The sequence below is a fragment of the Fundulus heteroclitus genome, chromosome 15 (assembly GCF_011125445.2).
Source record: "Fundulus heteroclitus isolate FHET01 chromosome 15, MU-UCD_Fhet_4.1, whole genome shotgun sequence".
NCBI classification, from domain to species: domain Eukaryota; kingdom Metazoa; phylum Chordata; class Actinopteri; order Cyprinodontiformes; family Fundulidae; genus Fundulus; species Fundulus heteroclitus.
Genome location: NC_046375.1, coordinates 26,230,701 through 26,243,736, shown reverse-complemented (window position 1 = coordinate 26,243,736; position 13,036 = coordinate 26,230,701). Strand labels below are relative to the sequence as shown.

At 38.3% G+C, this 13,036-nt stretch overlaps 1 long non-coding RNA gene across 1 annotated transcript; it reads left to right on the top strand.

Annotated features, from left to right (window-relative positions):
- The first annotated feature begins 5,902 nt into the window (after nt 1-5,902).
- LOC105924500 lies at nt 5,903-12,632 on the top strand. Its single transcript, XR_004932744.1, has 9 exons — nt 5,903-6,382; nt 6,555-6,695; nt 6,777-6,955; nt 8,336-8,500; nt 8,596-9,999; nt 10,100-10,141; nt 11,289-11,348; nt 11,530-11,593; nt 11,668-12,632. It is a non-coding gene; the product is annotated as an adhesion G-protein coupled receptor F1 (long non-coding RNA).
- Nucleotides 12,633-13,036: the final 404 nt, after the last annotated feature.

Below are 13,036 nucleotides of genomic sequence, written 5' to 3'. Positions count from 1 at the left end.
GATAAATTGATCGGACTCACCCCAATCATATCTTGTCCTGTTTTAAATTTTAATATAACCTTGAATTCTTCCATCATTTTTTTCTTCCTCACCTCAACACTTTCTTCCTCATCTTCCAAAGATCTTTTACCTATATTTAGTCCTTTTTTACTCTTGTCTCTCCCTCCTCCCCCTTTTCTATTTTCTACTAACGCCCAACCTGTATCCATATTTTCATCTTCTGAACATCCCCCACTACAACTAGCCATCTTAATCTACTCACAGTCCAGATTATGCCAAAACCGCCTTAGAATTTGACTTTTTACTCGCCAGAAATCGCTTAAACTCTTCCACTCTTAGAAATCCGCGTTCTCCAATCTCGCACACCTGCCGCTGTCCAAACCCACCAACACTCCCGCTTCTGGCCTCACAGCAAAACAGGAACATCCCAGTGCTGAACTGAAGGCAGAGGCAGGTTAAATAGAACACTTCACAGGTGGAACCAGGGTCTGGCTAATTGACTGGTAAATGATTATCAGGTGTGACTGACTGCTGAGGAGGTGAAGTGAAAATTGACAGAAAATAACTGATGACTGAAAACTAACAATACATAAAGTCAAACCTAACCCAAAAGAGATGAAAAAATGAAAATAACAGAAAAACAAAGCCAAACCAAAACTCAACCATAACACATCCTAGAGAGAATAAAGCACCAATTGCTGTATGATGAGGTTATAAATTTAACTTCCATAACAATATTAACGTATTATATTTCATTGAATTGATGAATAATGAAGAAATTAGTTTTTTATGTAATTTTTATTTTGAGGATTCGAAAAAACAACAATGGAACATGCTCAGTAGGCCTCCTACAACTTCAGACCTCCCCATGGAAATAAAGTGCAGTTATGTTTAATACTCACTAACACAAAAACCCCACACCCCTTATTTGAGCAACAGAGTGCAATAAAACAGGAGCCCTTTAAAAAGGTAACGTATATAAAATAAAACAATAAAGTTTTAGCTTAATTTCTGTGTATTATCCTCTTCTCTTTGGTTTAGTGCAAATTAGGCTGTGGGCCAGAATCTGTAGGATGACGTTCGTATGAACTGTCAGGGGGCGACTTTTTTCCACTTGGATCAGTTGCTACTGTAAATGACCTTTCTATGTTCAGTCATAATTAGTTAACATTTGTTTATCATTTATTCCAAGCCGATGCTTTTATTTGAAAGGTTTAAAACCGGAAATTGGTTGTTTTAAACAATGGAGTAATAGCGCTAACTCTAGTGAGCAGAGAGGTGGTATGCTCCGTGGTTAAACGGAAAATATTGTAAACTTTAAAGGTACATTAGCACCTGGTTGATAAGGGAACGAGGTTGGTATTGACTTTTTCTTTTATAAATGTATATTTAGTTATATTTCACGGAGCATACAGGTTGCTATTAAGTGTAGCAGTTTCATTTTCTTTCCAGTAGGGAGCGTTCATTTTGCACAGTGAGCCAGTCATGTTTAGTGATATAAAAGTATAAGTTTCATTGTTATATGATGAGAAAAGTCACAGGCGCTTGCATTTTGATGCATCGCTTAATTTATTTTGCAGTACGGTAAAATATTAAAGGGCACTGTTAAATGTTAAAGAAAACATACTGTGAGAGTTATTAGTGTATTTGTTTTGTATATGCAGCTCTTACGGTGTGTTCACAAGCAAGGCTTTTCAATAAAAGGATTGTGAACCATCAGTTTGAGAGACCATCTTTTCAACCGGGATGCTACAGCTACAGATATCAGTGATCTCAAAAAGCCAATGTTCCCACATTTTCACTTGCACGCACATTAATAAGGTATAGTCAACATAAAATACAAACCGTTGCACTCCAGTCCAAGAGGTCACTTGATCTGAGTTTTGCTGCTCGCTCAACCAATGAGCTGCACAGTGGCGCAGTGGGTAGCACTGTTGCCTTGCAGCAAGAAGGTCCTGGGTTCGAGTACACCCCTGGGTCTTTCTGCATGGAGTTTGCATGTTCTCCCTGTGCATGCGTGGGTTCTCTCCGGGTACTCCGGCTTCCTCCCACAGTCCAAAAACATGACTGTTAGGTTAATTGGCTTCTCCAAATTGTCCTTAGGTGTGAATGGTTGTTTGTCTCTCTGTGTTGCCCTGCGACAGACTGGCAACCTGTCCAGGGTGTACCACCCAGTGACTGCTGGAGATAGGCACCAGCAACCCCATGAGGATGCTCAACCAATCAGATTGCTGTATTGTCAGCTGTGTGAGTTCAACCAGTTCATCATGGCTGCGCCCTTAAGGTGTTATCTGTTTCCAGATGAAATAGCCCAGTCCATCCATCCATTAATTTTCAAACACGTCTATCCCTTGTGGGGTCCTGAGGGGTGCCGGTGCCGATCTCCAGCTGTCAATTGGCGAGAGGCGGGGTACACCCTGGACAAGTCGGCAGCAATGTTCCCCCTAATTTTTCATGTGTCTGAGCAAACAAACAAACTCCTTGAGCGTTCACTTGACCTCTGTGAGTAACATCACACGAGCACACTGAGGGTACATTACGCCTGTCCAAAACCTGAGGTTATATCAAGTTACATGGCTTAATTAAAGAATCAAGTTACAGCAATAATTTCTTTTAGGTTATTAAGTTTAGATAAACCAGATTTAGCCCGATTATACGCAAAAGACAACACTCTTGGATTTTTTTTAAAGAGCTGTATAGCATATTTTTATTTACGAATATGGGTCCTACTAAGGAAGAACTGAGAGATGTGCACATCTTTCAGAGTTCCAATCTTATTTCCATTAAATTATTTACATTTTCTGCAGTGAGATTGAGCTCAAACATGTGGTGTTGTGCAGCCTCTTGTCTGTTAGTCTGCTCCAGGGCAGCTGTGGCAACTAACATAGCTCACCACCATCAGGGTGTGAATGGGTGAATGATTGACCAGTGTAAAGCACTTTGGGGTCGTTAGATGATTTATTTCAATATTCTCAGCCGCACATCGCTTTCCTAACACGAGGGAACAATTTCTTTGTGCTGCTCCTTTTTTTACATAACAACGACAGCTTTTTAATAACATAGGAGACACGGAAAATCTTTCAGAGGCAGCATGTTTAAAGTTGTTCCATAGTCAGAGGGCTACGGCAGATTTCTTCACTTACATAGCGCCACCTTTACTTCAGCTGAAAATATACATATAGCCTATATGATTAATATAAAGGTGGCACAATTTAAATACCTACAAGACAATTAGTGTCAACTAATTTTAGAAGGATGGGTGAACAATACTGGCAAAAAGATGAACATATCAGTTATTTCAATAACTCACACCATCCCATTATTAATTGCATATGTTGAATATAGCCAATTAATGATTTAGTTGAGTATGTTTAAACAAAAGAAAACTTAACCATACCTGATTAAACTTCATCAAGATTGGCTGCCATGTCCTTTCAATGCTTTTTGTAATCAATGTGCCCTCCCCACTTCCCCCTTTTTTGTTGAATTACTGAAGTGTGAGAAAAACAGCTTTAATTCTCCATCAAATAACTCTCATATCAAGCCAACTAGCTTTTCAGCAGAAACAGAATTATTTCTTATGGTTAAATATTCTCCATATGCCTTCATTAAAAATGTCTAATTCCACTCGCGGGAAATGCGCACTTTAAAGGCATACTATGCAACATTTTTCAGTTAATTAATGTGTTCTATATCGTTTTGGATGATTAAATGAGTCATTTCAGGTCGAACAAAGGTTTTCTCGGCCGCCCTGGTGGTCTGTGGGGGAAATACCGTTCTTGCAATTGCAGGAGCGCTCGGCCCGCACCCACAGGCTCAGAAGTCTGGTGCAAGACCGCGAGTCGGTCTTGCTTTACAGCGAGAACTCCATGTGTTTTTGCGCTGCCATTCACTATATGCACGCGCGAAAGCAACAACAAAGAACCGCGTGTTAACGTAATAAACATGCAGTTTTTTATTATTATTATTATTTATTTTTTTTTTGAATGTTGGCGAGGTGGTAGCGTGAGTTTGGCGAGGCGGCCGCCTCGCCAAGATAGCGCTGCGGGAAACCCTGATGTTCATACTTTCACTGTGTTAGTCATTGTTTGTACTGCCGTTTTTTCCACTTTTCGTTGCGTTCGCCTGTGTGCTAAGCTCAAAACAACCGCGCCTGGCTTGACGGAGAAACCAGAACAGCTGAGCATCTTTACGACAGTGCACTTTTACTTTCGCCCTCTGGGGGGAGCCTCGCTGAAAAATCAACCCCGGTTGCATAGTATACCTTTAAGGCTTATTTCCTGTCGTTGCCATGGTGAAGCATGTTATCTGCGTTCCATTGATCAGGGCTTTTTTCATGCTTCTGCTCGCGTTGAAGTGATGGTTGGTAGGACACTGAGTTTAGTTACCTGACTGATATCACCTGTTCTGAAACCGAAAACCCGAGTATTTCAGAGGGAGGAAGAACTACTCAGAGCAGCAGCTTTCTACTTAAGGTAGATCAGCCATTTTTTCTGAAATGGTCCCAGAACAAAGACGCACACCGCAACCTGCCCAACTATAAAGGCGTCTGCCCCACCCATCCATCAGTCGTGCGCTCTGATCAGCACCTGCCGCTCACAGAGCAGGACCGTGGAACACCATCTCACCAAAGTTGCAAATTGGTACAAAATAACTTGGTTTATTATTATTTTGTTTTCAGTTCAGCTTGAATTTTATTTTCTGTGCAGCATAGATTCGCTGTGCGCACTGAATCCAGATGCCGTGCGCAATGGGGCGCGCGCAGCTTAGAGGGAACACTGGTCGCCAGTCCATCGCAGGGTAGAAATAGCCGTCTTTTGCCCAATTTACTGTGATATCGCCAATGAAAGCAAATTGTTCGGTCCAAGAACTGTTGAATCCTCTGTTCTCCTCAGCTATCTTTCTCTTTTTCCCTTTGGGATCCGTGGCTCATCTCACACACCCACCGGTTTGTTTACAACAGTGACCTGCCTAGCACTACGTCGAGCTGCAAGAAACGTGTGTCGCAGCTTATGACGCAAATCTCTGTTGACAGATATTTTGACATGTAATATGTATTCTACACATTTTACATCATTGGAAAACATTGAGAATGTTTGTCTCTGGGTTTTCCCAGAAACCACACTAAAATGGAAAATATATTTTCCATCTCGTCTTATTCCATTTTCATACATTTTAAAAAAAGCTCCAGGGAGCCACAAGGGCGGCGCTAAAGAGCCGCATGCGGCTCTAGAGCCGCGGGTTGCTGACCCCCGCCTTGGTGGGTGGGATCAGTGGAGATGTGTCTGGCCCTCCTTTGGACTCGTTCTGCGTAAACTGAGTCTAGATCCTGCAGACGGCATCCCACAATCTCCTGCGCTGTTCTCACCACTGGTGCCAAGTACTTCCTCTCTAGGTCCTGGCTATACAACTTTTAGCCAGGTTTAAAGTTTAGCCTTGCATGTGATTTTTTTTTCTCCACAAATTTTTTTTTGTTCAACAAAATATTAAACTACTGGGTCACATTTAGTTTTTGTGCTTCTCAGAGGTTTTCCTATCTGTTTAAAATTGTGTGCAGATTTGTGGGTATGTAGATCTTATTAATCTAAATATAAGCTGTGAAACACATTTTAAGCAAAGCTACACATCACTTTCAGCTGAATGTGCAAAATATTTAAACATTTTATATTTATATTTTAAACAAGGACCTTATCACACTGCAACATGGCTGTAAGAAAGCATTTCTCCTGTTTGATGTTTTACAACTTGCCTCCCTTAGGATCTTTAGGGGACACAGGGAGAGCAACACTGCAGAATTATTTGTTAGCATCAGTAAATTAAGATAAGATAAGATAAGATAAGAGAAGAGAAGATAAGATAGGCTTTATTGATCTCACATTGACAAACCACAACAGTCTTGATACAGGTTTCTTGATCAATGTTGTAAACATGCAAACCTAGACACAGTTACAAGGAGTGAGTGGTGTTAAGGTGAAAGTTACCATTAATATCAAAATTAAGTTTAACAAAAAATCTAAATCTCTACCTTTGTATCTCCTAGCAATCCCAACAAAGGTGACATATTTTAATTACAATGGTTTAGCCTCTATGTCCATGCAGTGCTTGTTCATTTGTGCTAGAAATTATGGTTGGTGAGTAAAACTACTAATTATACTTTTCTTAATTTTAGGAAAGTATCAATGTACGTTAAGGGGACAAACAGTTTCAGTCCACCAGTATAGGTATGTGGTATTTGACAAAAACCTCAAATCAGCTCCCAATGTGCAAGTAAAGGCTACAATGTTTGCTAAATGTAACCTTGGAGGGACAGTACCGATTGAATGCTGTGTCCAGTCCCCTTACAAAGTCAACTGGTTTTCTGGTTTAACAGCTCTAACATCTGGTAAGCATTTTCAATTCAATTCAATTCAATTTGATTTATATAGCGGCAATTCATGAAACATGTCATCTCAAGGCACTTTACTAAGCATTCATGGATAAAATAAACAAATTCCAATTTCTTAGAAGCTTGGGATAGTTTTTGCAATTTTTAACACAATCCAAAATGTTTGCAGGTCAAAGTACAGACCCAAATTGCATCACTTATCAATACCGAATGCAAAGCTGTTCAGAACCTAAGGAGGAAAGGTTCACATGCAAAGTTGAAAATCCAAAGGGCTATCAAAAAGAAACACGACTGACAATCTTTTTAGACCGTAAGAGCAAAGAATGAAATGTTGTTTTATTTATGCTGTTTTATTGTTGCTTTGACTTGCTTGTTATTTTTAACCTTTCAGCTATTATCTGCAATGATGCAGAGTATGGAGCTGGAAGAGTAAATGACATAGCAGAAGGAAAGTGTGAAGAAGGTCAAACAGGGACCAAGACTGCAAAGTGTTTGGAATCAAGGAACTGGAAACTTCTGGAAGACACCTGCATCGTAACCATAATCAAAGAATTACTAATTGATTCAGCGGTAGGTATATTCCATATTTTTCAATAAGTTCTGATTATGCCATTTGAGAGATGTGGACCAATGAATCCAGTGATACCTTAGAAACAGGTATCCAGGTATCAACTTTATGGTTGATACCTAGTAAGTACTACACCCATTTCAACGTTAAAGCTATATGGGAACCTTGTAATGCTGCATTATGTAATACTGCAGCATTATGTAATAACGTGATAAATTTGGACTTCAAAATATAGTAAAATTTCACTGCAACCTCATTTTGTAATAATCACCGCAAAATGTAATAAAATATCTGAACACATTTTGCATTCATTTCTGTTGCTTTATGGTATAACATTAATACATTACAAGGATTATTTCAGAATTGGGTGGGTCCTCATTTTAAAAAAATTATAATGCAATTTAATATTATGCAATTGAACAATTACAAACATATTTTTGTGTTCATCCAAATATATATACATTCAATACCTGTTATGTTATGACTCCTAGATATTTCATTATTTGAAACACTGTTAAATAAATGCCAAACTTTGGTTCCTTCAGCTTCACTACCTACGCAGGAACATTGAAATGTGTAAACAGCTTTTTTCAGTACATGGACTTTAAGAACAATTGCATCCAGTACTGTACAAACAAGAAAACAAAAGAAAAACAGCTCAATGTTTCTCAGAAGCATTTGATCATGCCATTTAATAAAAATTACACTTTCCTCTTTTAACTCTGAGGAGGCACGTGATGTGAGGTAGCGAGCAGATGACACCTATTATTAGGTTATAACAGAGTCATGACGCGTCCTGTGAGTTTCCATTAATACTTTCTGAAGTTTAGTCATAGTTTACAGACTCTTTTGCAGACCTTTTTTTATTTAAAATCTAAGCTTAGACCCCTTTTAGACCAGGCAAAATATATAGACTTAAACCTTGGCTATAAATAACTGTTGAGTCATGTAAAATCAGGTCTATATTTAGCTTCAATATTTAAATCAGGTTTATTGCTTGCTGAGTTGTATTCTGCTTATTCCAGAACCGGTTACAGAGGTAGCATGGCCGTAAGATAAAACATTCATAATTACTAAATCAGTTACAATTTTTTGGCCCAATCCCAAATACATTTCTTTAAAACACTGTGCTCAAACTTGTTTATCAGCAACCTATGCCTAGCAGCAAAGTCCAACAATAAAATGGCCTGTGATATTTCAGGTCCCTGGACCTACTGTATATCATGGGGCCAGTACTGGGTCTGTAGAGGCCTCTCCTTTCACATCTCCTTGGCCAGATGGCCCTAGCTTGTTTGATTCATCTGAATAGCTGCACATTTGTTTCTTACCTGATTTGCACTAATTATACACCTTTTGTTATTGTTCAATTTATTTTCGTTCAGGATCTGAAAGAAGAAGAACTTTCAGAATTTACTGAAGATTTAAGTAACGCTGTCGATGAAGAAGAAGAACAAATCACTAAATCATCTTCGACAATCTCTGCTATTGTTGATATCCTAAATACCATTGCAGATGTTTCAAAAGATGTAAAAGAAGATGTCATGCAGGTATGGAGTTTATTTTATGTCCTCTAAATACGTTCTTTATAGCTAATATGTGGTTTTGTGTTTGGGATATTCATTACATATTTCTTCATCTACAGAATGTACTGGATACTGTTGATGTTATCATTAGTGATGATGCAAAGGATTCTTGGAACTTTCTGAATTCAAATCAAACACAAAATTCGAGCTCACTGTTGTTGGGTTCATTGGAGACCATTTCTGAAAGACTGAATGGAACATTTGAAATAAATACTAAACGGATTCAGCTCAGGAGAACCACATTCGTAGACTCGTATAAGGAAGAACTAAACTCCACTGTTTCCATAACCATTCCATCAACAGGCCTTGATGACACATTCGTCACCACCATTCTTTTCTCCACCTTGAATAATGTTCTGCCAGCACGGAATTCTTCATTTGACTTTAGCCTTTTTAATGACACCAGCAATGAAACTGACACTGGAAACGCCATCAATGCTGCTGTTCTACTTGTCAAAATAAATGAAAAAATTCGCAATGTCAGCTTAAGCTACAACAAGCTCAATACCACCCTGGAACTGAACCCACAGTGTGTCTTCTGGAATTTTAACCTCTTAGGTAAACGTGGTGCCTGGGATGATGAGGGCTGTGAGTTTGTTTCAGACATAAATGATACTGTAACCTGCACCTGCAACCACCTCACCTCTTTCTCAATTCTGATGTCAACCGATATCCCTGAATCAATCAGAATATTATTGGATATAATGACTTATATTGGAGTTGGGATATCAATGATCAGCCTACTTATTTGTCTCATTATCGAAGCAATTGTATGGAGAGCCCTAACCAAAAATAGCACTGCCTTCATGCGCCATGTTGCCATTGTTAACACGGCACTGTCCCTGCTGATTGCTGATATCTGTTTCATCATTGGAGCCTCTATTGCAAAGAACCCAAAAGAAAACCCAGATGAGGAGTACAAAGTTCCAGTGGGACCATGTAGTGCAGCAACCTTTTTCATGCACTTTTTCTATCTTGCCATGTTCTTTTGGATGTTTGTTTCAAGCCTCCTGCTCTTATATCGAACAGTCATGGTCTTCTCCCAAATGTCCAAATGGGCCATGTTTGCTATTGGCTTAACTGTGGGATATGTTTGCCCTCTGATTATAGCTGTTACTACAGTTGCTGCCACTGCACCTGGGAATGGATACGTGAGGGAAGATCAGGCTTGTTGGCTAAACTGGACTAAGACTATGGCCCTCTTGGCCTTAGTGATCCCTGCCTTGACCATAGTTGTGTTCAATATTTTGGTAATAATTGTGGTCTTGTACAAGATGCTGAGAAGAAGAAGTACGGGAAACACAGCCCAGGCAGATGAAAAACACGCCTTGGTAGTCATTATCAGATGTGTGGCTATACTAACTCCCTTATTCGGACTGACCTGGTGTTTGGGAATTGGAACCATGTTGGACCCAACAAATGAAGGGATCCATATTGCCTTTGCTTTCTTCAATTCACTCCAGGTATTTTAACTTAATAAGAAATAGGACACCAATTTATTGATGATATGTAATTACTTTTTTGTTGTGCTTTGTTACTAAAGTAGTGTTTGAACTTCCTCAGGGTTTCTTCATTTTAGTGTTTGGGACATTATTTGACTCCAAGGTATGTTGACTTCACAAAAGTAATTTTTGTTGTGAAAAAATATATACCTTCTCCACAGAGGGTCTTCACAGCTGTAATGGTCAATCTCACAACTGGATATATCTTAACTTGCTATATTTCTCATGAGAGTTTGGAGGTGTAGACTGTCCGTTTGACTTTTTACAGCTTTGCTTAAGGCCCACAAACCACTGCATTTTCCAACAATGTCCAGAACCTTTCAACAACTCAGGCCAAAGTCATCCACACCTGCCACCCTGCTGCCAGGGAGCTTTTTAACTACCTTGGCGACCTCTGAGCCAGTGATAGAATTGCGTTCTCCCAATTCCTCAGGCTCTGCCCCCACCTCATGGAACATGGTGACCGGGTTAAGAAGATCCTCAAAGTGCTCCTTCCACCACCTGATAATGTCCTCGGTCCAAGTCTGCAGGTTCCCTCCCAAAGCATTAACAGCTTGGGATGGACCCTGTTTCCCTTTGCTTGAACGGTTTTCCAGAACTTCCTTGAGGCCAACCGAAAGTCTCTCTCCATAGTTTTTCCAAATCCCTCCCATGCCCAAGTTTATCAAATTCAATGGCATTCCTAAAATATTTGTGTCCTAATTTAACAATTCTGGTTAATGTACTTATGTATTTGAATTTGTATGTATAATTTCAAAATATTATATATTATATAAAATTCTAATTATCTGTAAACTTGTGAAAACCAGTGGATTTGTTGTATGACCTTTTCAACCTGAAACAGATAATTCAAGTTGATTAAACAATCAGATCCCCAAAAATAATTTTACATCTATGCCCCTTTTGCATTTATGATAGTTTTCTATCAGAATCTGGATACAACTTATAAATAAGTGAATTATACTCCTTATCAAATTATTTAGATTAAGATATAGACTGTAAATGAATCACCAAGATCCATGATGAGTTCCAGATCACAGATCTAAACCATGGATCTTGTGTAAAGAACATGTAGCTCATATTTCTACATTATGAAAATACTTCCCTAATTACAGATGAGAAAATTATCTTAGCTAAGACGAGGATGAATTCCCTCTTTTGTGCTGGACAAATCTTTTTCCAATGCTTCTAATTTTCTTTTTGTCATGAATTGTTAATCAGATTGCTCAGTGAAATAATTATGTTTGCAGATCCGTTCTCTTGTTTTACGAAGAGTACCTGCTTTAAGCTCTACTTCTAACAGAACAAAGGTAAGATCTAATTTAAAAACATTAGATACAATTTTACATTTACGATAAATGTTAATAGTTTTTTCATAGCTTGATCACTTTTACCTTTTGGATTACTGATAAAGAGCTGGGATTTAATGAAATACAAATAACACTAACATTTTCCCACAACAACTTATTTCACACCTACTGTCTACTTTAGAGCACAAGTGCTGGGATTTCCTCCAATAGCGGACTAAATATCATAAGCCGCCTTCGTGGAAGGAGTAAGTTGTTTTATATTATTTATCATCCTTTGAAACTAAAATACTTATTCACAAATGTTTTGTTTGTCTTCCAGATATGTACAGAGTTACACCGGTTTCAAACTCAAGCAGCAACTCTGAATCCTCAACCAACACCTAAATCAGTACAAATTATGTGTACATGGTCACGCACAAATTTTTTTTTGTGTTAATTTATTTGCTAATGCTGCTTTTCAAACGGAACTGATGGCTAGTGTAGCTTAAATAAATACTTCTGTACTATGATATTATGAAGGAATTTTATGAAGGATTTTTAACACACTGGTATATCACTTGTTTTTACTACATGACAGGCTGCTGTTGTTTCTTTCTTGTCATTGTAAAGTCTACAAGTACCCTGTATTTATGTATGTATGGGGGATTGTTACACAGGATGAGTAACAGTGGGAGGAAAGCAACAAAACAATACAATAACGCCCTCTCTCAAACTCAGCCGCTGACGCACATTAAACCAGATCCAGATAGTATAGAGAAATTTTTTATGTAAAAAACAAATTAAAGACTGTACTAAAAGGATTATATGAGGAATTGCATTTAAACTGTAAACCAAAGAACAAAAACATACACAATGGTATTGCTTTGGAGATAAGACTAAAAGGGGAAATAAAAAGTATTACAACTGTTAAAGCTTAAATTGTAACCTGAGAGAAGGATTCATTCAAACAGAAACTAATGTAAAATGTGGGTCATGATTTTACTTCTAACCCAAAGATGTAAACATTAGTGGGGTTGCAGAGTAACTCAGTAATTATTTCATAAGAGCAATGCCCTAATGTCAAATTGTCTGCTCTTACAGCAAACTGATGTAGGTGCTTTGACTTCCTCAAAGTAAAATTATTTTCTCCCCATGTATTTAGGTTTTAAAAAGGTTCCCTAATTTTATAGGCATACTTTACATTGTTACTCAGGTTTTTTTTCTTAAACTCAGACATATTCCCATGTTCAGGACGCTTCCAATGTATTTTTGCTTGCAAAACAATAAACCTGCAGAGTGATTCAATCTTTGGCTGCTGCATATCATTAATTTAATCAAAAAGGTTTTCTTTGCTGCCATTTTTTATTGATCAACAGAAAATTGTCTTACTACACAATATGAGTGTATTGGAGTGTTGTATTTAACTGAAGGACTTACTTTTAATGTACAACTATGGACTTTATTTTAAAGTGACACAGACATTTCCCCTTGCTGGGTTTGATAACTTTATACAGGTGTGTTTAGATGCAGACCTGCTTGGAGATACCTTTCTCTGGCCTTTTATTTGTGTTTTACAAAGAGGTTACTCATGCAGTTCCCATTAGGGTTGTAGCCAGCAGTTCAAAGGGCCTTAATGCAGAGAAAGATTTCATTAATCCTTGTTAAGATTTAGTACAGTAGCCTTTGTTTGCAATTGCAGAGACCAAACG